Here is a 27,984-nt window from a genome sequence, read left to right on the forward strand (position 1 = left end):
GAGTTTAACCATGATTTTTGGATATAGTTTCATGTTCATAAGAAAAATCATTTTAACAGAAGAACAACTTTTAAATCAAAGTTTATCATAGTTTTTAATTAACTAACCCAAAACAGCCCGCGGTGTTACTACGACGGCGTATATCCGGTTTTACGGTATTTTTCGTGTTTCCAGGTTTTAAATCATTAAGTTAGCATATCATATAGATATAGAACATGTGTTTAGTTGATTTTAAAAGTCAATTTAGAAGGATTAACTTTATTTGCGAACAAGTTTAGAATTAACTAAACTATGTTCTAGTGATTACAAGTTTAAATCTTCGAATAAGATAGTTTTATATGTATGAATCGAATGATGTTATGAACATCATTACTAACTTAATTTTAGTAGGTAAACCTACTATAAATGAGAAAAATAGATCTAGCTTCAAAGGATCCTTGGATGGCTTGAAAGTTCTTGAAGCAGAATCATGACACGAAAACAAGTTCAAGCAAGATTTTCACTCGAAATAAGATTGTTATAGTTATAGAAATTGAATCAAAGTTTGAATATGAGTATTACCTTGTATTATAAAGATATCTTACTGTAAATAGGAAAGATTTCTTGAGGTTGGATGATCACTTTACAAGATTGGAAGTAAGCTAGCAAACTTGGAAGTATTCTTGATTTTATGAAACTAGAACTTATAGAATTTATGAAGAACACTTAGAATTTGAAGATAGAACTTGAGAGAGATCAATTAGATGAAGAAAATTGAAGAATGAAAGTGTTTTTAGGTGTTTTTGGTCGTTGGTATATGGATTAGATATAAAGGATGTGTAATTTTGTTTACTTGTAAATAATTCATGAATGATTACTAATATTTTTATAATTTTATGAGATATTTCATGCTAGTTGCCAAATGATGGTTCCCACATATGTTAGGTGACTCACAAGGGCTGCTAAGAGCTGATCATTTGAGTGTATATACCAATAGTAAATACATTTAGAAGTTGGGTATTGTACAAGTACGAATACGAGAGCATGCGAGTAGAATTGTTGATGAAAATGAATGAGGATGTAATTGTAAGCATTTTTGTTAAGTAGAAGTACTTTGATAAGTGTCTTGAAGTCTTTCAAAAGTGTATGAATACATATTAAAACACTACATGTATATACATTTTAACTGAGTCGTTAAGTCATCGTTAGTCGTTACATGTAAGTGTTGTTTTGAAACCTTTAGATTAACGATCTTGTTAAATGTTGTTAACCCATTGTTTATTATATCTAAAGAGATGTTAAATTATTACATTATCATGATATTATGATGTATTAATATATCTTAATATGATATATATACAATTAAATGTCGTTACAACGATAATCGTTACATATATGCCTCGTTTCGAAATCCTTAAGTTAGTAGTCTTGTTTTTACATATGTAGTTCATTGTTAATATACTTAATGATATGTTTACTTATCATAATACCATGTTAACTATATATATATATATACATATATATGACATCATATAGTTTTTACAAGTTTTAACGTTCGTGAATCACCGATCAACTTGGGTGGTCAATTGTCTATATGAAACCTATTTCAATTAATCAGGTCTTAAAAAGTTTGATTGCTTAACATGTTGGAAACACTTAATCATGTAAATAAAAATTTCATTTAATATATATAAACATGGAAAAGTTCGGGTCACTACAGTACCTACCCGTTAAATAAATTTCGTCCCGAAATTTTAAGCAGTTGGAGATGTTGACGTATCTTCTGGAAATAAGTGTGGGTATTTCTTCTTCATATGATCTTCTCGTTCCCAGGTGAACTCGGGTCCTCTATGAGCATTCCATCGAACCTTAACAATTGGTATCTTGTTTTGCTTAAGTCTTTTAACCTCACGGTCCATTATTTCGACGGGTTCTTCGATGAATTGAAGTTTTTCGTTGATTTGGATTTCGTCTAATGGAATAGTGAGATCTTCTTTAGCAAAACATTTCTTCAAATTCGAGACGTAGAAAGTGTTATGTACAGTCGCGAGTTGTTGAGGTAACTCATGTCGGTAAGCTACTGGTCCGACACGATCAATAATCTTGAATGGTCCAATATACCTTGGATTTAATTTCCCTCTTTTACATCGAACAACGCCTTTCCAAGGTGCAACTTTAAGCATGATCATCTCTCCAATTTCAAATTCTATATCTTTTCTTTTAATGTCAGCGTAGCTCTTTTGTCAACTTTGGGTGGTTTTCAACCGTTGTTGAATTTGGATGATCTTCTCGGTAGTTTCTTGTATTATCTCCGGACCCGTAATCTGTCTATCCCCCACTTCACTCCAATAAATCGGAGACCTGTACTTTCTACCATAAAGTGCTTCAAATGGTGCCATCTCAATGCTTGAATGGTAGCTGTTGTTGTAGGAAAATTCTGCTAACTGTAGATGTCGATCCCAACTGTTTCCGAAATCAATAACACATGCTCGTAGCATGTCTTCAAGCGTTTGTATCGTCCTTTCGCTCTGCCCATCAGTTTGTGGATGATAGGCAGTACTCATGTCTAGACGAGTTCCTAATGCTTGTTGTAATGTCTGCCAGAATCTTGAAATAAATCTTCCATCCCTATCAGAGATAATAGAGATTGGTATTCCATGTCTGGAGACTACTTCCTTCAAATACAGTCGTGCTAACTTCTCCATCTTTTCATCTTCTCTTATTGGCAGGAAGTATGCTGATTTGGTGAGACGATCAACTATTACCCAAATAGTATCAAAACCACTTGCAGTCCTTGGCAATTTAGTGATGAAATCCATGGTAACGTTTTCCCATTTCCATTTCGGGATTTCGGGTTGTTGAAGTAGACCTGATGGTTTCTGATGCTCAGCTTTGACATTAGAACACGTCAAACATTCTCCTACATATTTAGCAACATCGACTTTCATACCCGGCCACCAAAAATGTTTCTTGAGATCCTTGTACATCTTCCCCGTTCCAGGATGTATTGAGTATCTGGTTTTATGAGTTTCTCTAAGTACCATTTCTCTCATATCTCTAAATTTTGGTACCCAAATTCTTTCAACCCTATACCGGGTTCCGTCTTCCCGAATATTAAGATGGTTCTCCGATCCTTTGGGTATTTCATCCTTTAAATTTCCCTCTTTTAAAACTCCTTGTTGCGCCTCCTTTATTTGAGTAGTGAGGTTATTGTGAATCATTATATTCATAGCTTTTACTCGAATGGGTTCTCTGTCCTTTCTGCTCAAGGCGTCGGCTACCACATTTGCCTTCCCCGGGTGATAACGAATCTCAAAGTCGTAATCATTCAACAATTCAATCCACCTGCGCTGCCTCATGTTCAGTTGTTTCTGATTAAATATGTGTTGAAGACTTTTGTGGTCGGTATATATAATACTTTTGACCCCATATAAGTAGTGCCTCCAAATCTTTAATGCAAAAACAACCGCGCCTAATTCCAAATCATGCGTCGTATAATTCTGCTCATGAATCTTCAATTGTATAGACGCATAAGCAATTACTTTCGTTCGTCGCATTAATACACAACCGAGACCTTGCTTTGAGGCGTCACAATATATCACAAAATCATCATTCCCTTCAGGTAATGACAATATAAGTGCCGTAGTTAACTTTTTCTTTAACAATTGAAACGCTTTTTCTTGTTCATCTTTCCATTCAAATTTCTTCCTTTTATGCGTTAATGCAGTCAAGGGTTTTGCTATTCTGGAAAAGTTTTGGATGAACCTTCTTTAGTAACCAGCCAGTCCTAAAAATTAGCGTATATGCTTCGGAGTTTTCGGGGTTTCCCACTTTTCAACAGTTTCAATCTTTGCTGGATCCACCTGAATACCTTCTTTGTTCACTATGTGACCGAGAAATTGAACTTCTTCCAACCAAAATGCATACTTTGAAAAATTAGCGTACAGTTTTTCCTTCCTTAACAACTCTAGCACTTTTCTCAAATGTTCTTCATGCTCTTGGTCATTCTTTGAGTAAATAAGTATGTCATCGATGAAAACAATGACAAACTTGTCAAGGTATGGTAGCTGGTGTGTTGGTCAACCCAAACGGTATAACCATAAACTCGTAATGACCGTAACGCGTCCTAAAAGCAGTCTTTGGAATATCATTCTCCTTCACCCGCATTTGATGATACCCAGAACGTAAATCAATCTTCGAATAAACCAACGAGCCTTGTAGTTGATCAAATAAGTTGTCGATTCTCGGTAGTGGGTAGCGGTTCTTGATGGTAAGTTTGTTCAACTCTCGGTAGTCGATACACAACCTAAATGTACCATCCTTCTGAAATGTCCCGTTCTTATTGATTAAAAACGTTCCATATTAATTGATTTCGTTGCGAGGTTTTGACCTCTATATGAGACGTTTTTCAAAGACTGCATTCATTTTAAAACAAACCATAACCTTTATTTTATCAATAAAGGTTTAAAAAGCTTTACGTAGATTATCAAATAATGATAATCTAAAATATCCTGTTTACACACGACCATTACATAATGATTTACAATACAAATATGTTACAACAAAATAAGTTTCTTGAATGCAGTTTTTACACAATATCATACAAGCATGGACTCCAAATCTCGTCCTTATTTAAGTATGCGACAGCGGAAGCTCTTAATAATCACCTGAGAATAAACATGCTTAAAACGTCAACAAAAATGTTGGTGAGTTATAGGTTTAACCTATATATATCAAATCATAATAATAGACCACAAGATTTCATATTTCAATACACATCCCATACATAGAGATAAAAATCATTCATATGGTGAACACCTGGTAACCGACAATAACAAGATGCATATATAAGAATATCCCCATCATTCCGGGACACCCTTCGGATATGATATAATTTCGAAGTACTAAAGCATCCGGTACTTTGGATGGGGTTTGTTAGGCCCAATAGATCTATCTTTAGGATTCGCGTCAATTAGGGTGTCTGTTCCCTAATTCTTAGATTACCAGACTTAATAAAAAGGGGCATATTCGATTTCGATAATTCAACCATAGAATGTAGTTTCACGTACTTGTGTCTATTTTGTAAATCATTTATAAAACCTGCATGTATTCTCATCCCAAAAATATTAGATTTTAAAAGTGGGACTATAACTCACTTTCACAGATTTTTACTTCGTCGAGAAGTAAGACTTGGCCACTGTTGATTCACGAACCTATAACAATATATACATATATATTAAAGTATGTTCAAAATATATTTACAACACTTTTAATATATTTTGATGTTTTAAGTTTATTAAGTCAGCTGTCCTCGTTAGTAACCTACAACTAGTTGTCCACAGTTAGATGTACAGAAATAAATCAATAATATTATCTTGAATCAATCCACGACCCAGTGTATACGTATCTCAGTATTGATCACAACTCAAACTATATATATTTTGGAATCAACCTCAACCCTGTATAGCTAACTCCAACATTCACATATAGAGTGTCTATGGTTGTTCCGAAATATATATAGATGTGTCAACATGATAGGTCGAAACATTGTATACGTGTCTATGGTATCTCAAGATTACATAATATACAATACAAGTTGATTAAGTTATGGTTGGAATAGATTTGTTACCCATTTTCACGTAGCTAAAATGATAAAAATTATCCAATCTTGTTTTACCCATAACTTCTTCATTTTAAATCCGTTTTGAATGAATCAAATTGCTATGGTTTCATATTGAACTGTATTTTATGAATCTAAACAGAAAAAGTATAGGTTTATAGTCGGAAAAATAAGTTACAAGTCGTTTTTGTAAAGGTAGTCATTTCAGTCGAAAGAACGACGTCTAGATGACCATTTTAGAAAACATACTTCCACTTTGAGTTTAACCATAATTTTTGGATATAGTTTCATGTTCATAATAAAAATCATTTTCTCAGAATAACAACTTTTAAATCAAAGTTTATCATAGTTTTTAATTAACTAACCCAAAACAGCCCGCGGTGTTACTACGACGGCGTAAATCCGGTTTTACGGTGTTTTTCGTGTTTCCAGGTTTTAAATCATTAAGTTAGCATATCATATAGATATAGAACATGTGTTTAGTTAATTTTAAAAGTCAAGTTAGAAGGATTAACTTTTGTTTGCGAACAAGTTTAGAATTAACTAAACTATGTTCTAGTGATTACGAGTTTAAACCTTCGAATAAGATAGTTTTATATATATGAATCGAATGATGTTATGAACATCATTACTACCTCAAGTTTAGTAGGTAAACCTACTGGAAGTGACAAGAAATGATCTAGCTTCAAAGGATCTTGGATGGCTTGAAAGTTCTTGAAGTAGGATCATGACACAAAAACAAGTTCAAGTAAGATTTTTGCTCGAATTAAGATAGTTTATAGTTATAGAAATTGAATCAAAGTTTGAATATGAATATTACCTTGAATAAGAAAGATAACCTACTGTATATAACAAAGGTTTCTTGATCTTAGATGATTACTTGGAATGGATTAGAAAGCTTGGAAGTAAATTAGTAAACTTGAAGGGATTTTTGAAGTATTCTTGAAGTGTTCTTCCTATGATGATTATAGCTTGATTCTTGAAGTGATTTTTGATGAAGATGATGATTAACTACTGGAAAAATACGTTCATAATAGTGTGGGTGTGTTGAGAGAGAATTAGAAAGAGATTTGGAAGTGAAATGGAGTGAATGATGAGTGTTAATTGGTGAGTGGTGAGTGGTGAGTGGTGAGTGGGGTTAAAAGGAGTTCTAGTTAGTTGACTAGCTCATGGTAGAAGTTAAAATTGATTAGTCATACATGACATAATCAAGAGTGGAATCCCATGCTAGTTCCTATTGGTATATACCCATAGTAAGTACGTTTTGAAGCTGTGTATAATACGGGTAAGAATACGACTAGAATTCTTGATGAAAGAAAAGAATGGGAAAGTAACTGTAACCATTTTCGTTAAGTATGTGTGTTTTGATATATGTCTTGAAGTCTTCCAAAAGTATTTTAATACATCTAAATACACTACATGTATATACATTTTAACGGAGTCGTTAAGTCATCGTTAGTCGTTACATGTAAGTGTTGTTTTGAAACCTTTAAGTTAACGATCTCAATTAATGTTGTTAACCCATTGTTTATTATATCTAATGAGATGTTAAATTATTATATTATCATGATATTATGATATATTAATATATCTTAATATGATATATATACATTTAAATGTCGTTACAACGATAATCGTTACATATATGTCTCGTTTCGAAATCCTTAAGTTAGTAGTCTTGTTTATATGTATATAACTCATTGTTAATATACTTATGGAGATAATTACTTATCATAATCTCATGTTAACCATATGTATATCCATATATATATCGTCAAGTCGTTTTTGCAAGTTTTAACGTTCGTGAATCGCCGGTCAACTTGGGTGGTCAATTGTCTATATGAAACATATTTCAATTAATCAAGTCTTAACAAGTTTGATTGCTTAACATGTTGGAAACATTTAATCATGTAAATATCAATCTCAATTAATATATATAAACATGGAAAAGTTCGGGTCACTACAGTACCTACCCGTTAAATAAATTTCGTCCCGAAATTTTAAGCTGTTGAAGGTGTTGACGAATCTTCTGGAAATAGATGCGGGTATTTCTTCTTCATCTGATCTTCACGCTCCCAGGTGAACTCGGGTCCTCTACGAGCATTCCATCGAACCTTAACAATTGGTATCTTGTTTTGCTTAAGTCTTTTAACCTCACGATCCATTATTTCGACGGGTTCTTCGATGAATTGAAGTTTTTCGTTGATTTGGATTTCATCTAACGGAATAGTGAGATCTTCTTTAGCAAAACATTTCTTCAAATTCGAGACGTGGAAAGTGTTATGTACAGCCGCGAGTTGTTGAGGTAACTCTAGTCGGTAAGCTACTGGTCCGACACGATCAATAATCTTGAATGGTCCAATATACCTTGGATTTAATTTCCCTCGTTTACCAAATCGAACAACGCCTTTCCAAGGTGCAACTTTAAGCATGACCATCTCTCCAATTTCAAATTCTATATCTTTTCTTTTAATGTCAGCGTAGCTCTTTTGTCGACTTTGGGCAGTTTTCAACCGTTGTTGAATTTGGATGATCTTCTCGGTAGTTTCTTGTATAATCTCCGGACCCGTAATCTGTCTATCCCCCACTTCACTCCAACAAATCGGAGACCTGCACTTTCTACCATAAAGTGCTTCAAACGGCGCCATCTCAATGCTTGAATGGTAGCTGTTGTTGTAGGAAAATTCTGCTAACGGTAGATGTCGATCCCAACTGTTTCCGAATCAATAACACATGCTCGTAGCATGTCTTCAAGCGTTTGTATCGTCCTTTCGCTCTGCCCATCGGTTTGTGGATGATAGGCAGTACTCATGTCTAGACGAGTTCCTAATGCTTGCTGTAATGTCTGCCAGAATCTTGAAATAAATCTGCCATCCCTATCAGAGATAATAGAGATTGGTATTCCATGTCTGGAGACGACTTCCTTCAAATACAGTCGTGCTAACTTCTCCATCTTGTCATCTTCTCTTATTGGCAGGAAGTGTGCTGATTTGGTGAGACGATCAACTATTACCCAAATAGTATCAAAACCACTTGCAGTCCTTGGCAATTTAGTGATGAAATCCATGGTAATGTTTTCCCATTTCCATTCCGGGATTTCGGGTTGTTGAAGTAGACCTGATGGTTTCTGATGCTCAGCTTTGACCTTAGAACACGTCAAACATTCTCCTACATATTTAGCAACATCGGCTTTCATACCCGGCCACCAAAAATGTTTCTTGAGATCCTTGTACATCTTCCCCGTTCCAGGATGTATTGAGTATCTGGTTTTATGAGCTTCTCTAAGTACCATTTCTCTCATATCTCCAAATTTTGGTACCCAAATCCTTTCAGCCCTATACCGGGTTCCGTCTTCCCGAATATTAAGATGCTTCTCCGATCCTTTGGGTATTTCATCCTTTAAATTTCCTTCTTTTAAAACTCCTTGTTGCGCCTCCTTTATTTGAGTAGTAAGGTTATTATGAATCATTATATTCATAGATTTTACTCGAATGGGTTCTCTGTCCTTCCTGCTCAAGGCATCGGCTACCACATTTGCCTTTCCCGGGTGGTAACGAATCTCAAAGTCGTAATCATTCAATAATTCAATCCACCTACGCTGCCTCATATTCAGTTGTTTCTGATTAAATATGTGTTGAAGACTTTTGTGGTCGGTATATATAATACTTTTGACCCCATATAAGTAGTGCCTCCAAGTCTTTAATGCAAAAACAACCGCGCCTAATTCCAAATCATGCGTCGTATAATTTTGTTCGTGAATCTTCAATTGTCTAGACGCATAAGCAATCACCTTCGTTCGTTGCATTAATACACAACCGAGACCTTGCTTTGATGCATCACAATAAATCACAAAATCATCATTCCCTTCAGGCAATGACAATATAGGTGCCGTAGTTAGCTTTTTCTTCAATAACTGAAACGCTTTCTCTTGTTCATCATTCCATTCAAATTTCTTCCCTTTATGCGTTAATGCAGTCAAGGGTTTTGCTATTCTGGAAAAGTCTTGGATGAACCTTCTGTAGTAACCAGCTAGTCCTAAAAACTGGCGTATGTGTTTCGGAGTTTTCGGTGTTTCCCACTTTTCAACAGTTTCTATCTTTGCTGGATCCACCTTAATACCTTCTTTGTTCACTATGTGACCGAGGAATTGAACTTCTTCCAACCAAAATGCACACTTTGAAAACTTAGCGTACAATTCTTCCTTCCTCAATACTTCTAACACCTTTCTCAAATGTTCACCGTGTTCTTGGTCATTCTTTGAGTAAATAAGTATGTCATCAATGAAAACAATGACAAACTTGTCAAGGTATGGTCCACACACTCGGTTCATAAGGTCCATGAACACAGCTGGTGCATTAGTTAAACCAAACGGCATGACCATAAACTCGTAATGACCGTAACGTGTTCTGAAAGCAGTCTTTGGAATATCATCTTCTTTCACCCGCATTTGATGATACCCGGAACGTAAGTCAATCTTTGAATAAACAGACGAGCCTTGTAGTTGATCAAATAAGTCGTCGATTCTCGGTAGTGGGTAGCGGTTCTTGATGGTAAGTTTGTTCAACTCTCGGTAGTCGATACACAACCTGAATGTACCATCTTTCTTCTTGACAAACAAAACAGGAGCTCCCCACGGTGATGTGCTTGGTCGAATGAAACCACGCTCTAAAAGTTCTTGTAATTGGCTTTGCAGTTCTTTCATCTCGCTGGGTGCAAGTCTGTAAGGAGCACGAGCTATTGGTGCAGCTCCTGGTACAAGATCTATTTGAAATTCAACGGATCGCTGTGGGGGTAATCCCGGTAATTCTTTCGGAAATACATCGGGAAATTCTTTTGCAATGGGAACATCATTGATGCTCTTTTCTTCAGTTTGTACTTTCTCGACGTGTGCTAGAACAGCATAGCAACCTTTTCTTATTAGTTTTTGTGCCTTCAAATTACTAATAAGATGTAGCTTCGTGTTGCCCTTTTCTCCGTACACCATTAAGGGTTTTCCTTTTTCTCGTATAATGCGAATTGCATTTTTGTAACAGACGATCTCTGCTTTCACTTCTTTCAACCAGTCCATACCGATTATCACATCAAAACTCCCTAACTCTACTGGTATCAAATCAATCTTAAATGTTTCGCTAACCAGTTTAATTTCTCGATTCCGACATATATTATCTGCTGAAATTAATTTACCATTTGCTAATTCGAGTAAAAATTTACTATCCAAAGGCGTCAATGGACAACTTAATTTAGCACAAAAATCTCTACTCATATAGCTTCTATCCGCACCCGAATCAAATAAAACGTAAGCAGATTTATTGTCAATAAGAAACGTACCCGTAACAAGCTCCGGGTCTTCCTGTGCCTCTGCCGCATTAATATTGAAAACTCTTCCGCGGCCTTGTCCATTCGTGTTCTCCTGTTTCGGGCAATTTCTAATAATGTGGCCCGGTTTTCCACATTTATAACAAACTACATTGGCATAACTTGCTCCGACACTACTTGCTCCGCCATTACTTGTTCCGACACCATTTGTTCCTTTCGTTCTGTTAACCCCTGGTCCGTAGACATCACACTTCGCCGCGCTATGACCATTTCTTTTACACTTGTTGCAAAATTTGGTGCAGAACCCCGAGTGATTCTTTTCACACCTTTGGCATAGCTGCTTCTGATTGTTGTTGTTGTTGCGGTTATTATTGTTGTTAAGATGATTGTTGTGGTTGCTGTTGTTGTTGTTGTTGTTGTTGTTGTTGTTGTTGTTGGGCCGTTTGTTGTAGTTGCGATTGTTGGGATAATTGTTGCGATTATTGTTGTAATTGCTGTTGTTGCTGTATTGGCGATTCTTATCACCGTTTTCCTCCCACTTTCTTTTGACTTGCTTCACATTGGCCTCTTCAGCAGTCTGTTCTTTAATTCTTTCTTCAATCTGGTTCACTAGTTTGTGAGCCATTCTACATGCCTGTTGTATGGAGGCGGGCTCGTGTGAACTTATATCTTCTTGGATTCTTTCTGGTAATCCTTTCACAAACGCATCGATCTTCTCTTCCTCATCTTCGAATGCTCCCGGACACAACAGGCACAATTCTGTGAATCGTCTTTCATACGTGGTAATATCAAATCCTTGGGTTCGTAACCCTCTAAGTTCTGTCTTGAGCTTATTGACCTCGGTTCTGGGACGGTACTTCTCGTTCATCAAGTGCTTGAATGCTGACCACGGTAGTGCGTACGCATCATCTTGTCCCACTTGCTCTAGATAGGTATTCCACCATGTTAATGCAGAACCTGTGAAGGTATGCGTAGCGTACTTCACTTTGTCCTCTTCAGTACACTTACTTATGGCAAACACCGATTCGACCTTCTCGGTCCACCGTTTCAATCCGATCGGTCCTTCGGTTCCATCAAATTCTAAAGGTTTGCAGGCAGTGAATTCTTTGTAGGTGCATCCTACACGATTTCCTGTACTGCCAGATCCAAGGTTATTGTTGGTATATAGCGCAGCCTGTACTGCAGCTATGTTTGAAGCTAGAAAAGTACGGAATTCCTCTTCATTCATATTCACAGTGTGTCGAGTAGTCGGTGCCATTTCCTTCAAAATAGTTAAATGGAACAAGTTAATCATACAGAATATTAAGAGTAGTTAATAGTATTTCGTAGCATAATATGAACTCATTTATAAAAGCTTTTTCTTCATATTAGCGTTTTATAAGTTTAAATTCGGGTAGTACCTACCCGTTAAGTTCATACTTAGTAGCTAATATACAATTCAACTACTACAATTCTATATGAAAAACTGATTATAATAATATTTCGCGTTCAAACTTTTATACAATATTTTACAAACTTACAATACCGCTTATTTTACATAAAGCATGAAATATAGCACACAATAACTTTGATACAAGATAGTTGTGAAGATAATTCTAGCTAGTACACAAGTCGTTCAGCAAAGGCAATAAAGACACGTAATTCATACGTCCAGAAACAAGTCATGCATTCTGGTTTTACTAGGACTACTTCCCATCCTTGGTCTTGTGGAACATAACCGTTATGGCCGTTGATAAGACAGCGTGTTGTAACGTCGTCAAAGGGACGAGGGTTACGTAATGACCAACAGTCTCGTAATAACCTAAAAACCTCATTTCTTACCCCAATTACCGACTCCGTCACTTGAGGGAACGTTTTGTTTAATAGTTGTAGCCCGATGTTCTTGTTCTCACTTTGGTGAGAAGCGAACATTACTAACCCGTAAGCATAACATGCTTCTTTATGTTGCATGTTAGCCGCTTTTTCTAAATCACGAAGTCCTATATTTGGATATACTGAGTCAAAATAATTTCTTAACCCGTTGCGTAAAATAGCATTTGGGTTCCCCGCAATATATGCGTCAAAGTAAACACATCGTAACTTATGGATTTCCCAATGTGATATCCCCCATCTTCCGAACGAAAGCCTTTTATAAACCAAATCATTCTTGGAACGTTCTTCGAATGTCTTACAAACTGATCTCGCCTTAAATAGTTGTGCCGAGGAATTCTGACCGACTCTAGACAAGATTTCATCAATCATGTCTCCGGGTAGGTCTCTTAAAATATTGGGTTGTCTATCCATTTTGTGTTTTTATACTGTAAAATAGACAAGAGTTAGATTCATAAAAAAATACTTATTAATACAAGCAATTTTTACATATATCATAAAGCATAAGCACACTATATTACATATATTACACCACACGAATACAACTATCTTATTCCGACTCGCTTGTTTCTTCTTCTTTGGTTTTGGTTCGTTTTCCCAAGTTTCTAGGGATATATGATGTTCCCCTAATACGAGCCGTTATTTTCCACATTGGTTTAGAAAAACCTGGTGGTTTAGAGGTTCCCGGGTCATTGTTACAACTTAAGGACTTCGGGGGTTGACGATACATATAAAGTTCATCGGGGTTGGAATTAGATTTCTCTATTTTTATGCCCTTTCCCTTATTATTTTCTTTTGCCTTTTTAAATTCAGTTGGGGTAATTTCTATAACATCATCGGAATTCTCGTCGGAATCCGATTCATCGGAGAATTGGTAATCCTCCCAATATTTTGCTTCCTTAGCGGAAACACCATTGACCATAATTAACCTTGGTCGGTTGGTTGAGGATTTTCTTTTACTTAACCGTTTTATTATTTCCCCCACCGATTCTATTTCTTCATCCGGTTCCGATTCTTCTTCCGATTCCGATTCTTCTTCTGGTTCCGACTCTTCTTCCGGTTCCTCTTCGGGAACTTGTGAATCAGTCCACGAATCATTCCAATTTACATTTGACTCTTCATTATTATTAGGTGAGTCAATGGGACTTGTTCTAGAGGTAGACATCTATCACATAATATCAAACACGTTAAGAGATTAATATATCACATAATATTCATATGTTAAAAATATATAGTTTCCAACAAAATGTTAAGCAATCATTTTTAAAGAAAACACGGTCGAAGTCCAGAATCACTAATGCATCCTAACAAACTCGATAAGACACACTAATGCAAATTTTCTGGTTCTCTAAGACCAACGCTCTGATACCAACTGAAATGTCCCGTTCTTATTGATTAAAAACGTTCCATATTAATTGATTTCGTTGCGAGGTTTTGACCTCTATATGAGACGTTTTTCAAAGACTGCATTCATTTTAAAACAAACCATAACCTTTATTTTATCAATAAAGGTTTAAAAAGCTTTACGTAGATTATCAAATAATGATAATCTAAAATATCCTGTTTACACACGACCATTACATAATGATTTACAATACAAATATGTTACAACAAAATAAGTTTCTTGAATGCAGTTTTTACACAATATCATACAAGCATGGACTCCAAATCTCGTCCTTATTTAAGTATGCGACAGCGGAAGCTCTTAATAATCACCTGAGAATAAACATGCTTAAAACGTCAACAAAAATGTTGGTGAGTTATAGGTTTAACCTATATATATCAAATCATAATAATAGACCACAAGATTTCATATTTCAATACACATCCCATACATAGAGATAAAAATCATTCATATGGTGAACACCTGGTAACCGACAATAACAAGATGCATATATAAGAATATCCCCATCATTCCGGGACACCCTTCGGATATGATATAATTTCGAAGTACTAAAGCATCCGGTACTTTGGATGGGGTTTGTTAGGCCCAATAGATCTATCTTTAGGATTCGCGTCAATTAGGGTGTCTGTTCCCTAATTCTTAGATTACCAGACTTAATAAAAAGGGGCATATTCGATTTCGATAATTCAACCATAGAATGTAGTTTCACGTACTTGTGTCTATTTTGTAAATCATTTATAAAACCTGCATGTATTCTCATCCCAAAAATATTAGATTTTAAAAGTGGGACTATAACTCACTTTCACAGATTTTTACTTCGTCGAGAAGTAAGACTTGGCCACTGTTGATTCACGAACCTATAACAATATATACATATATATTAAAGTATGTTCAAAATATATTTACAACACTTTTAATATATTTTGATGTTTTAAGTTTATTAAGTCAGCTGTCCTCGTTAGTAACCTACAACTAGTTGTCCACAGTTAGATGTACAGAAATAAATCAATAATATTATCTTGAATCAATCCACGACCCAGTGTATACGTATCTCAGTATTGATCACAACTCAAACTATATATATTTTGGAATCAACCTCAACCCTGTATAGCTAACTCCAACATTCACATATAGAGTGTCTATGGTTGTTCCGAAATATATATAGATGTGTCAACATGATAGGTCGAAACATTGTATACGTGTCTATGGTATCTCAAGATTACATAATATACAATACAAGTTGATTAAGTTATGGTTGGAATAGATTTGTTACCCATTTTCACGTAGCTAAAATGATAAAAATTATCCAATCTTGTTTTACCCATAACTTCTTCATTTTAAATCCGTTTTGAATGAATCAAATTGCTATGGTTTCATATTGAACTGTATTTTATGAATCTAAACAGAAAAAGTATAGGTTTATAGTCGGAAAAATAAGTTACAAGTCGTTTTTGTAAAGGTAGTCATTTCAGTCGAAAGAACGACGTCTAGATGACCATTTTAGAAAACATACTTCCACTTTGAGTTTAACCATAATTTTTGGATATAGTTTCATGTTCATAATAAAAATCATTTTCTCAGAATAACAACTTTTAAATCAAAGTTTATCATAGTTTTTAATTAACTAACCCAAAACAGCCCGCGGTGTTACTACGACGGCGTAAATCCGGTTTTACGGTGTTTTTCGTGTTTCCAGGTTTTAAATCATTAAGTTAGCATATCATATAGATATAGAACATGTGTTTAGTTAATTTTAAAAGTCAAGTTAGAAGGATTAACTTTTGTTTGCGAACAAGTTTAGAATTAACTAAACTATGTTCTAGTGATTACGAGTTTAAACCTTCGAATAAGATAGTTTTATATATATGAATCGAATGATGTTATGAACATCATTACTACCTCAAGTTTAGTAGGTAAACCTACTGGAAGTGACAAGAAATGATCTAGCTTCAAAGGATCTTGGATGGCTTGAAAGTTCTTGAAGTAGGATCATGACACAAAAACAAGTTCAAGTAAGATTTTTGCTCGAATTAAGATAGTTTATAGTTATAGAAATTGAATCAAAGTTTGAATATGAATATTACCTTGAATAAGAAAGATAACCTACTATATATAACAAAGGTTTCTTGATCTTAGATGATTACTTGGAATGGATTAGAAAGCTTGGAAGTAAATTAGTAAACTTGAAGGGATTTTTGAAGTATTCTTGAAGTGTTCTTCCTATGATGATTATAGCTTGATTCTTGAAGTGATTTTTGATGAAGATGATGATTAACTACTGGAAAAATACGTTCATAATAGTGTGGGTGTGTTGAGAGAGAATTAGAAAGAGATTTGGAAGTGAAATGGAGTGAATGATGAGTGTTAATTGGTGAGTGGTGAGTGGTGAGTGGTGAGTGGGGTTAAAAGGAGTTCTAGTTAGTTGACTAGCTCATGGTAGAAGTTAAAATTGATTAGTCATACATGACATAATCAAGAGTGGAATCCCATGCTAGTTCCTATTGGTATATACCCATAGTAAGTACGTTTTGAAGCTGTGTATAATACGGGTAAGAATACGACTAGAATTCTTGATGAAAGAAAAGAATGGGAAAGTAACTGTAACCATTTTCGTTAAGTATGTGTGTTTTGATATATGTCTTGAAGTCTTCCAAAAGTATTTTAATACATCTAAATACACTACATGTATATACATTTTAACGGAGTCGTTAAGTCATCGTTAGTCGTTACATGTAAGTGTTGTTTTGAAACCTTTAAGTTAACGATCTCAATTAATGTTGTTAACCCATTGTTTATTATATCTAATGAGATGTTAAATTATTATATTATCATGATATTATGATATATTAATATATCTTAATATGATATATATACATTTAAATGTCGTTACAACGATAATCGTTACATATATGTCTCGTTTCGAAATCCTTAAGTTAGTAGTCTTGTTTATATGTATATAACTCATTGTTAATATACTTATGGAGATAATTACTTATCATAATCTCATGTTAACCATATGTATATCCATATATATATCGTCAAGTCGTTTTTGCAAGTTTTAACGTTCGTGAATCGCCGGTCAACTTGGGTGGTCAATTGTCTATATGAAACATATTTCAATTAATCAAGTCTTAACAAGTTTGATTGCTTAACATGTTGGAAACATTTAATCATGTAAATATCAATCTCAATTAATATATATAAACATGGAAAAGTTCGGGTCACTACACCTTCTTCTTGACAAACAAAACAGGAGCTCCTCATGGTGATGTACTTGGTCGAATGAAACCACGCTCTAAAAGTTCTTGTAACTGACTTTGTAATTCTTTCATTTCGCTGGGTGCGAGTCTGTATGGAGCACAAGCTATTGGTGCAGCTCCTGGTACAAGATCTATTTGAAATTCAACGGATCGATGTGGGGGTAATCCAGGTAATTCTTTTGGAAATACATCGGGAAATTCTTTTGCGACGGGAACATCACTGATGTTATTTTCTTCAGGTTTAACTTCCTTGATGTGTGCTAGAATGACGTAACAACCTTTTCTTATTAGTTTTTGCGCCTTCAAACTACTAATAAGATTTAATTTCGCATTGTTCTTTTCTTCGTACACCATTAAAGGTCTTCCCTTTTCACGCATAATGCGAATCGCATTTTTGTAACAAACGATCTCTGCTCTCACCTTTTTCAACCAGTCCATGCCAATTATTATATCAAAACTCCCTAACTCGACTGGTATTAAATTAATTTTAAACGTTTCATTCCCCAGTTTAATTTCTCTATCCCGACATATATTATCTGCTGAAATTAATTTACCGTTTGCTAATTCGAGTAAAAATTTACTATCCAAATGTGTCAATGGGCAACTTAATTTAGCACAAAAATCTCTACTCATATAGCTTCTATCCGCACCCGAATCAAATAAAACATAAGCAGATGTATTGTCAATAAGAAACGTACCCGTAACAAGCTCCGGGTCTTCCTGCGCTTCTGCCGCATTAATATTTAAAACTCTTCCGCGGCCTTGCCCATTAGTATTCCCTTGGTTTGGGCAATTTCTAATAATGTGGCCCGGTTTTCCACATTTATAACAAACCACGTCGGCATTATTTGTTCCAACCTTATTTATTTCTTTATTTTTGTTGTTCTTTGGTCCGTAAATCTCACATTTTGCCACGCCATGACCACTTCTCTTACACTTGGTGCAAACTGTTGAGCAAAACACATTCGGATGGTACTCTGCACACCTGAAGCATGGTTGTTTCTGTTATTTGTTGTTATTGAGGTTGTTGTTGGGATTGTTATTGTTGTTGAAACGGTTGTTGTAGTAGTAGTTGTTGTTGTTGTTGGGACGTTTGTTGTAGTTATTGTTAGGATTGCGGTTATTGTTGCGATTGTTATTGCGGTTGTGGTTGTAATTGTGATTGTTGTTGTACTGGTGACTCTTGTCACCGTTTTCCTCCCACTTTCTCTTGAGTTGTTTCGTGTTGGCTTCTTCGGCCGCCTGTTCTTTAATTCTCCCCTCAATCTGATTTATGAGTTTATGAGCCATTCGACTTGCCTTCTGTATGGAAGCGGGCTCGTGTGAACTCACATCTTCTTGAATCCTTACTGGTAACCCTTTTACAAACGCGTCGATCTTCTCTTCTTCATCTTCGAACGCTCCCGGACACAATAGGCACAACTCTTTGAATCGTCGTTCATATGTGGTAATGTCGAATCCTTGTGTTCGTAACTCTCTAAGTTCTACCTTGAGCTTATTGACTTCATTTCTAGGACGGTACTGCTCGTTTATCAATTGCTTGAATGTCGACCACGGTAGTGCGTAAGCAGCATTTTGTCCTACCTGTTCAAGATAGGTGTTCCACCACGTTAACGCAGTACCTGTGAAGGAATGCGTAGCGTACTTAACTTTGTCCTCTTCAGTACACTTACTTATGGCAAACACCGATTTGACCTTCTCGTCCACCGTTTCAATCCAATTAGTCCTTCGGTTCCATCAAATTCCAAAGGTTTGCAGGCAGTGAATTCTTTGTAGGAGCATCCTACACGATTTCTTGTGGAATTAGTTCCACTGCTAGATCTAGAGTTATTGTTATTTTGCATCGCAGCCTATACTGCGGCTATGTTTGATGCAAGGAAAACACGGAAGTCTTCCTCGCTCATGTTCAAATTCTGACGAGTCGCCGGTGCCATTTCCTTCAAAAATAGCTCAAAAGAATTGAGTTAATCATATAGAATTTAAGAGTAGTCAATAGTATTTCGTAGCATAATATGAACTTATTTATAAAAGCTTTTTCTTCATATTAGCATTTTATAGTTTTAATTCGGGTAGTACCTACCCGTTAAGTTCATACTTAGTAGCTATTATACAATTCAACTACTACGATTCTATATGAAAAACTTATTACAATAATATTTTGCGTTCAAACTTTTATACAATATTTTACAAACATACAATACCACTATTATACATATAGAATGAAATATAGCACATAATAACTTGCTACACGACAGCTATAAAGGTAATTCTAATTAATACGCAAGTTGTTCAGTAAAGGCAATAAAGACACGTAATTTATAAGTCCAGAAACAGATCATGCATTCTGATTTTACTAAAATGACTTCCCATCCTTGATCTTATGGAAAGTAACCGTTATGACCATTGGCTAGGCAGCATGTTGTAATATCGTCAAAAGAACGAGGATTTCGTAATGCCCAACAGCCTCGTAGCAATCTAAAAACCTTGTTTCTTACCCCAACTACTGAGTCCGTCACTTGTGGGAATGTTTCATTTAATAGTTGTAATCCGATGTTCTTTTTCTCACTTTGGTGAGAAGCGAACATCACTAACCCGTAAGCATAACATGCTTCTTTATGTTGCATGTTAGAAGCTCTTTCTAATTCACGAAATCCTATGTTGGGATATTGTAAGATCCGGTTTCCTCAGACTGGTGGGACGGTGTCCAAATGGGCGGGACGCCATCCCAGATTAAAGGCCTGGATGCCGTCCAACTTTCTGGACGCCGTCCAGAATGGCTGGCAGACAAGCCTTTTTGTTTTTAGAAATTTTAGATGGGCATTTTGGTAATTTCACTTTGTGGACGAATTAAAGGCCCTAGATCAGTTTTGTTGAGCTTCATTACTCCATTTCCAACCACTAAACCTCATCCACTTCAATTCTAGAGTGAGAGTGCATTTAAGTGTGAGAAAGCTCAAATAGGAGAGGAAAAAGCTTGTTTCGGGTTCTAGCTCGAGCATTAAAGTTGTTCATCTCCTCGTTAGCTTCGTTTTGATTGTGGTGGTAAGCCCTAAACTTGATTACCTTAGTTTAATGTGTTTAAGGGTTAGGGTTTGGGTTAGTGTTGCACATAAAACCCATTTGTGAGTAATTTGGGGGTTTTGGGTAAGTTTGGGTCATGAAGACCCAAATGGTGACTAACCTAGGGTTTTGAAAGGGGTAAATGGGTCTTAAAGGCCTAACAAATCACTAGTACACTTATAGTTAATGTTAGTGGGTGTCATTTGGGTTGTGGATGACCCAAATGGGTGTGTTGACCTTGAAATGGGTCAAATGGGTCTTTAATGACCTAAGTGGTCTTGCATGTGTGAAAATGAGTTAAATTGGTGATTTAAAAATGTAATAAGACCATATTTGACTAGGTTTAGGGTTTTTGGTGAAGTTGACCCATTATTAGGGTTAATGGTGCAAAATGGGTCGGGATTGCACTTTGGGTCAAAATGACTTAGGAATGGTGAAAGAATTGGTTGACCGACTTGAGTTTGCGTTTAATAATATGTATAACGTGATAGGTACGTTACTTTGAGGTTTCGCAAGCTCGGGTATCTTTTCACAAGACTTTGAGGTGAGTGGAATAATTATATGCGTAGGTATATAATGTATCTATTTGTTGTAGCGTGAAATGTGTAGTGTCGAGGTGTTAAGACACCACGTTTCACGTGAAGAGTGTAGCATCGAGGTGTTAAGATGCCACTCGGGTGTAGCATCGAGGTGTTAAGATGCCACCTAGGAGTGTAGTGTCGAGGTGTTAAGACACCACTCCGTAAAATAATGAGTGAAGCATCGAGGTGTTAAGATGCCACTCGGGGTGAAGTGCCGAGGTGTTAAGGTGCCAACCTAGGGGTTAGTGGTGCGAGGTGTTAAGTGCCCTAACGGATGTTGTGAACACTGATGGCATTTTCGCGAGCGCCGTTCCCTTGTACTATTGGTTAACCATGGTTATTTGTGTCGTAAGCATATTATATTATTCGAGTTATATTTATATGCGGTTGTTATGCTAGCTTGGGGGTATTGGTGAATTATAGCTTGTTATTGCGACGATAAGCTAATGTTGTTTGCTAGCATGTTTGCGGTTGTGTAAGTGTATGCAAGTAGGTATAATTATATATGTATTCTTATAATTATTGCATTCACTAAGCTTTGCTTACCCTCTCGTTGTTTACCTTTTTATAGGCTCGGGCGTTGACAAGGGTAAGAGCGTTCAATTGGATTAGTGATCTCCCACTTGTTTTGTTAGGGGATGCTTTTGGGTGTTAGCTTTTGGAGTTCGACCGAGATTGGGTAGTTTAACCCCAAACACCATGCTCTAGTGTCGTTTGGAACTTAAACTTATATTTGGTCGAAACTTTTATTTTTGAACGAAACTCGTAAAATGGGCGATGTGGGCCCGTTGATGTAAAACTTTATTTGATGATGAAAATCTCTTAGTTTCACTTATATTGACTTGTGGTAAAAAGGTTTTTGTTTGAAAGTGTCGGGAAGCGGGTTTTTCGCTCGTGTGAGTTGGACCCGTGATCAGTAGCTGGAAGACCATTGGGACGCCGTCCCAATTGCTTGGACGCCGTCCCAGTTGTTTTGAGCTGGACGCCGTCCCAAACTTTGGATGTTGTGACGACCCCGTCAAAACACTTAACGGATCCGTCAGTTGGTCCCACAGCTTGATCGGACTTAAATGAATTAAATAAACAAAGTTGCATTCTTTTATTTCAAATGTTTCCCAAAAAGGAAACAAACGAAAATATGTAGTTTCAAAACAACCAACCATAGTAATAAACCAAAAGTTGACACAAAACCTTGCCAACAAACCCACAAGTTTAAATTATCCAAAAATAGAATGCAAGCCTAAGTTTCATAAATTGTTTCATAAAATCTGCCCAAATGCATGCAGACTCTTCTAAACACAGCGGAAGCATCACAAAACTCAAGTACCTGTGAAAACATGCAAGTAAACTGTCAACACAAAGGTTGAGTGAATTATAGGTTTAAATAATAAGTAAACTTTAGACCACAAGATTTAAAAATGTTAGAAAACATTAAACATTATTCCATTATCAATGAGCCACCTGGTAACCACTTAACCCTTTATTTACCCTTGCCAAACACAATAAAAATATACACTTGGACAGTGTATCTACAACAAATTACGAAGTACTAGACATTCCGATTATAAATTGCTACCGCGACTAGCTCAAAATGGGGTTGTCAAACCCGATAGATCTATCCGTAGGATTCGCGTTCACCGGTAGAAACCAATGATTACAGTTACCAGACTAGGGAATATTTTTGTCCAACTCACAATGAATAATTAAATTTAACTGTTACTTGTATCTAAACGTAAATAAAAATGCATGTAATCACATCCCAAAAATATACTTTGAAAAGTATGTAAAAACGGGACTATAACTCACCTTAAAAGCAACTGAAGAAACCACACAAACAAGCGAACAGCAAATAGAGTAAAGTGATCAGGAACGATCACAACGCCGACCTATAAATAAAGCAGGTCGATATAAATAACTAACTTAGGTCAAGTCTTAGTATGATAGCTATTGTACATGTTGCAAGTAGTCATAGAACAATACTCGGCAAGCATCGGTTTGACTGGAACAGCGTACGGACACATACTTTCTATTTATAGAAAGTTTCTATTTTTAGCAGGTTTCCATTTTTGAAAAGTTTCTATTTTTGGAAAGTTTCTATTTTTGGAAAGTTTCTATTTTTGGAAAGTTTCCAAATTTAGAAAATTCTATTTTTAGAAAATTTTTAAATTAGGAAAGTTTCCTTATTTAGAAAGTCAACAAAAGTCAACTGAAATTCAAAGTCAACCGAAAGTCAACTCAAAAGTCAACCTTGGTCAAACATAGTCAACATTAATTTGAAAAGTGTAAATTATAATAATAACATAAGTTATAATGTTTATTAAAGTTAAAAGTGTATAATTAAGTCATAACATAAGTTTAATTAAATAAAATGAATTATTAAAGTTAATATAAGTTGAAGTGATATAATTAATATATCATAAGTATTTAATTAATTAATTAAATATTAATCATAATATAAGTATTATTAATTAATAATAAATTTTTAAATCATATCATAAGTATTATTAATTAATAATGAATTATTAACCATATCATAAGTTTCTAATTATAATTATTAAATCATAAGTATTTAATAATTAAATCATAATTAAATAATAATTAAGTCTTATAATAATTAAATAATTATTTAATCTTTATTATAAGTCTTATAATAATATTCTCATAAAATAAATTTAATACTTATCATAAGTATTTTCAAATAATAATAAAAGTATTATTAATCGTAAGTTAAATTAAAATGTTAATTAAATCATAAATAATAATTAAATGATATAATAAATATTTATATCATAAGTCTTAAATAATAATAATTACTTCTTTTATCATAAGTAATTAATTAATAATGAAATTCATTATTTTTATCATAAGTTTTAGAATTAATCATAAGTTTTAATTCAAAAGTTCCTCGGGTCGTATCTTGAGCCCCGGGTGTCGATTTCTGGCGAGCCTTATATGCATCTCCGCCTATTCAAACCACCCGACACAGTGGTGCACTCAAGAACACACCAAGAACAGTTCACAAGTCGTGGTAATCAGCCATGACACCACTTGGACCTTCAATTTACTCGAAACCGTGTTTTAGTCATACCGGGTGAACCGTGGCTCGGATTTAGGTGACCCGAACATGAAAGTTCATCCCACCATCAGTCATAACATACTAACACACCCTAAAGACTCCAAGGAAGGTCACAAAGTCGGACCAAACTTGGTTCATTTCAATATCACAATTCAATTTTAACAAAATAGTAATTTGATCATAACTAGGGCTCCGGGAATCGAAACGACATGAATCCGGAGTCTAAAATTAATGTCTTGATGAGAGGAACTCATATAAATAGTTTATTTTAACTTTTATATCAGTCACAAACCCAGAATACACGAAATAGCTGCTGTCCAGAATTTTATAAACCGAATACATGCAATTATGAGTACATTTATGCATACAAACATCATTACAATAATCCACAAACATCATACTACTAAATAATCATCAAAATACAGAAGATAAATGAAAATTTGAAAATTCTAGGGTTAGGGTTTATACCCTAATCGAGAAACGATTGATGTTATCGCGTAGAGAACGGAACGAGGAAGGCGTTTATACTAATTACTCCTTGATCCAAGCTATAATTTTAGATGATGATGGTGATGTTGGGTGAGGATGGCGACGGCCAAGGAGCCAAAAGGGAGAAAGAAAAATATTAGGGAATTATTTAGGAGCTAGGTTTTTAGAAAGTGAATTGTAAATCACAAAATGGAAAAAAAACAAGGCAAGGCTCCACCCCTCTAAGGGGTTCGGCCGATTTTGAGATGGGGTGGGCCCCATGGTGGGCCAAACTTGTTAATTGATAATTCCTTGTAGCCCGAAAGCCCAAACGAATCCTGAAACGCGAAAATGCACTTACGCGATTTGAAATCCGGAAAGATAACAAACGCGCGACGAAAAATAAATATAAATACACTATATAATAATATGATCTTAAAATATCATATTTAAAATATTTAGGATTTAAATGTCCCAAAAACTCGACCGTTGGTTTGAAAACCAAAAAGATTCGCCGGATGAAAATCCGCGAGACGTAGAAACGTATAAATTAAAATATGAATACAAATATTCACATAACACATAATAATTAATATATATATATTATTACAAAAATAATAATACAGGTCATAGAAATGACGTGGCACACTAACAGTTAACGGTCGTTAAATAATTAACTAAAAAAGATAACGGAAAAAGTAGGGTCGTGACAGTACCTTCCCGTTACGGAAATTTCGTCCCGAAATTTAAGCAGGCGCAGGGGTTGACTCGGCATCTGAGAACAAATGCGGGTATTTCTGCTTCATCTGGTCTTCACGCTCCCAAGTGAACTCGGGACCGCGTCTAACGTTCCATCTGACCCGAACAATGGGAATTCTGCTCTGTTTAAGAGTCTTAACCTCTCGGTCCATGATTTCAACAGGCTCCTCAATAAAATGCAATTACTTATCAACTTGAAGTTCCTCCAAAGGAATAGTCTGATCAAATTCAGCCAAACACTTCTTTAAATTCGAAATATGGAAAACATCGTGAACAGCACTGAGTTCTTGTGGCAATTTCAAACGATAAGCCACCGGTCCAACTCTTTCAATGATCTCAAAAGGTCCCACGAAACGAGGACTTAACTTTCCCCTTTTACCAAAATGGATTACGCCCTTCCAAGGCGAAACCTTTAACATAACACGATCACCAACTTGAAATTCAACATCTTTCCTTCCCTTATCGGCATAACTCTTTTGCCGACTTCTAGCAGTTCTCAACCTTTCTTTAATTTGTACAATCTTCTCAGTAGTCTCGTGAATAATCTCTCGACCTGTAAGTTGAGCATCCCCAACCTCATTCCAACAAATAGGAAACCTACATTTCCTACCGTACAAAGCTTCAAACGGTGCGGATTTAATACTTGCGTGGTAACTGTTGTTATAAGAAAACTCAGCTAGCGGCAAATATTTATCCCACCCATTTCCAAAATCGATGACGCACGCTCGCAACATATCTTCTAATGTCTGAATGGTCCTTTCACTTTGACCATCCGTTTGAGGATGATAAGCGGTGCTCATATCCAACCTAGTACCCAAGGCTTCCTGTAAAGATCGCCAAAACCTCAACACAAATCGACTGTCTCGGTCGGAAATAATGGACACGGGAACACCATGCCTAGAAACAATCTCTTTCAAATACAAACGGGTGAGTTTCTCCATCGAATCCGTTTCCCTAATCGGCAAAAAGTGAGCTGACTTAGTGAGTCGATCTACAATCACCCAAATCACATCATAGCCACCCGAAACTCTTGGTAACTTAGTAATAAAATCCATAGTGATACCTTCCCACTTCCACTCGGGAATATCTGGTTGCACCAAAAGTCCAGATGGTTTTTGATGTTCAGCTTTGACCTTAGCACAGGTCAAACACTTAATCACATACTTAGCTACATCACCTTTCAAATTATGCCACCAATACAGCTCCTTAAGATCCTGATACATCTTTCTTGAACCAGGATGAATAGAGTATATAGACTTATGAGCCTCATCCAAAACAAGTTGTCTAAGACCTCCAAATTTCGGAACCCATAGACGTCCCGCAAAATACCTAGTACCATCAGCTCATACTTCGAACTTCTTAGCTACCTTTTCTACATTCTCCTTCACGAAATTCTCCTCCTTTAAGGCTTCTTGTTGTGCCTCAAGAATCTGCCTAACGAGGTTTGATCTAATTGTCATATTCAAGGCCCTAACCCTGCGAGGTTCAGTCCTTTCTTTACGACTCAATGCATCAGCCACAACATTGGCCTTACCCGGGTGATACAAAAGGTCACAATTATAATCATTCAACGTCTCAATCCATCTTCATTGTCTCATGTTCAACTGTTTCTGATCGAGGATATGTTGAAGACTCTTGTGATCGGTGTACACAGTACTCTTAACACCATAAAGATAGTGTCTCCATATTTTAAGCGCAAAAACAACAGCCCCCAACTCTAAATCATGAGTTGTATAGTTCTGTTCGTGAATCTTCAACTGTCGTGACGCATACGCAATAACCTTCTTTCGTTGCATCAAAACGCAACCATAGCCTTGTCGCGATGCATCACAATAAACAACAAAATCGTCATTACCCTCCGGTAGTGACAAAATTGGAGCGGTAGTCAACTTCTTCTTCAAAATCTGAAAAGCATTCTCTTGTTCATCCTTCCACTCATACTTCTTCCCCTTATGCGTTAAAGCAGTCAGAGGTTTTGCAATACGAGAGAAATCCTGAATGAACCTTCGATAATAACCTGCCAACCCTAAGAACTGACGAATCTGAGTAGGAGTTTTCGGGGTTTCCCACTTTTCAATCGCCTCAATTTTAGCAGGATCAACTTGTATTCCCTGTTTATTAACAATATGACCAAGGAACTGAACTTCTCTTAACCAAAAAGCACACTTAGAGAACTTAGCGTACAACTCTTCTTTATTTAACAAATCAAGCACTAACCTCAAGTGTTCTTCGTGCTCTTCATCACTCTTAGAATAGATAAGGATGTCGTCGATGAAAACAATAACGAGCTTGTCCAGATAGGGTCTACACACACGGTTCATGAGGTCTATGAACACAGCAGGTGCATTTGTCAATCCGAACGGCATAACAAGAAATTCAAAGTGACCGTAACGGGTGCGAAAAGCAGTTTTTGAAACATCAGATTCTTTAACACGCAACTGATGATAGCCAGAACGAAGATCAATTTTTGAATAAACGGAAGAACCCTGAAGCTGATCGAACAGATCATCAATTCTCGGTAGAGGATAACGATTTTTAAAGTGAGCTTATTCAGTTCACGATAATCAATGCATACACGAAAAGAACCATCC

General features: G+C 35.8%; 1 pseudogene; it reads right to left on the reverse strand.

Moving 5' to 3' along the window:
• Window positions 1–27,984, reverse strand: part of LOC139901512 (uncharacterized) — a 115,246-nt pseudogene that overhangs the window by 2,352 nt on the left and 84,910 nt on the right.

Source organism: Rutidosis leptorrhynchoides, chromosome 3, assembly GCF_046630445.1.
Source record: "Rutidosis leptorrhynchoides isolate AG116_Rl617_1_P2 chromosome 3, CSIRO_AGI_Rlap_v1, whole genome shotgun sequence".
In the NCBI taxonomy this organism is placed as follows: Eukaryota; Viridiplantae; Streptophyta; class Magnoliopsida; order Asterales; family Asteraceae; genus Rutidosis; species Rutidosis leptorrhynchoides.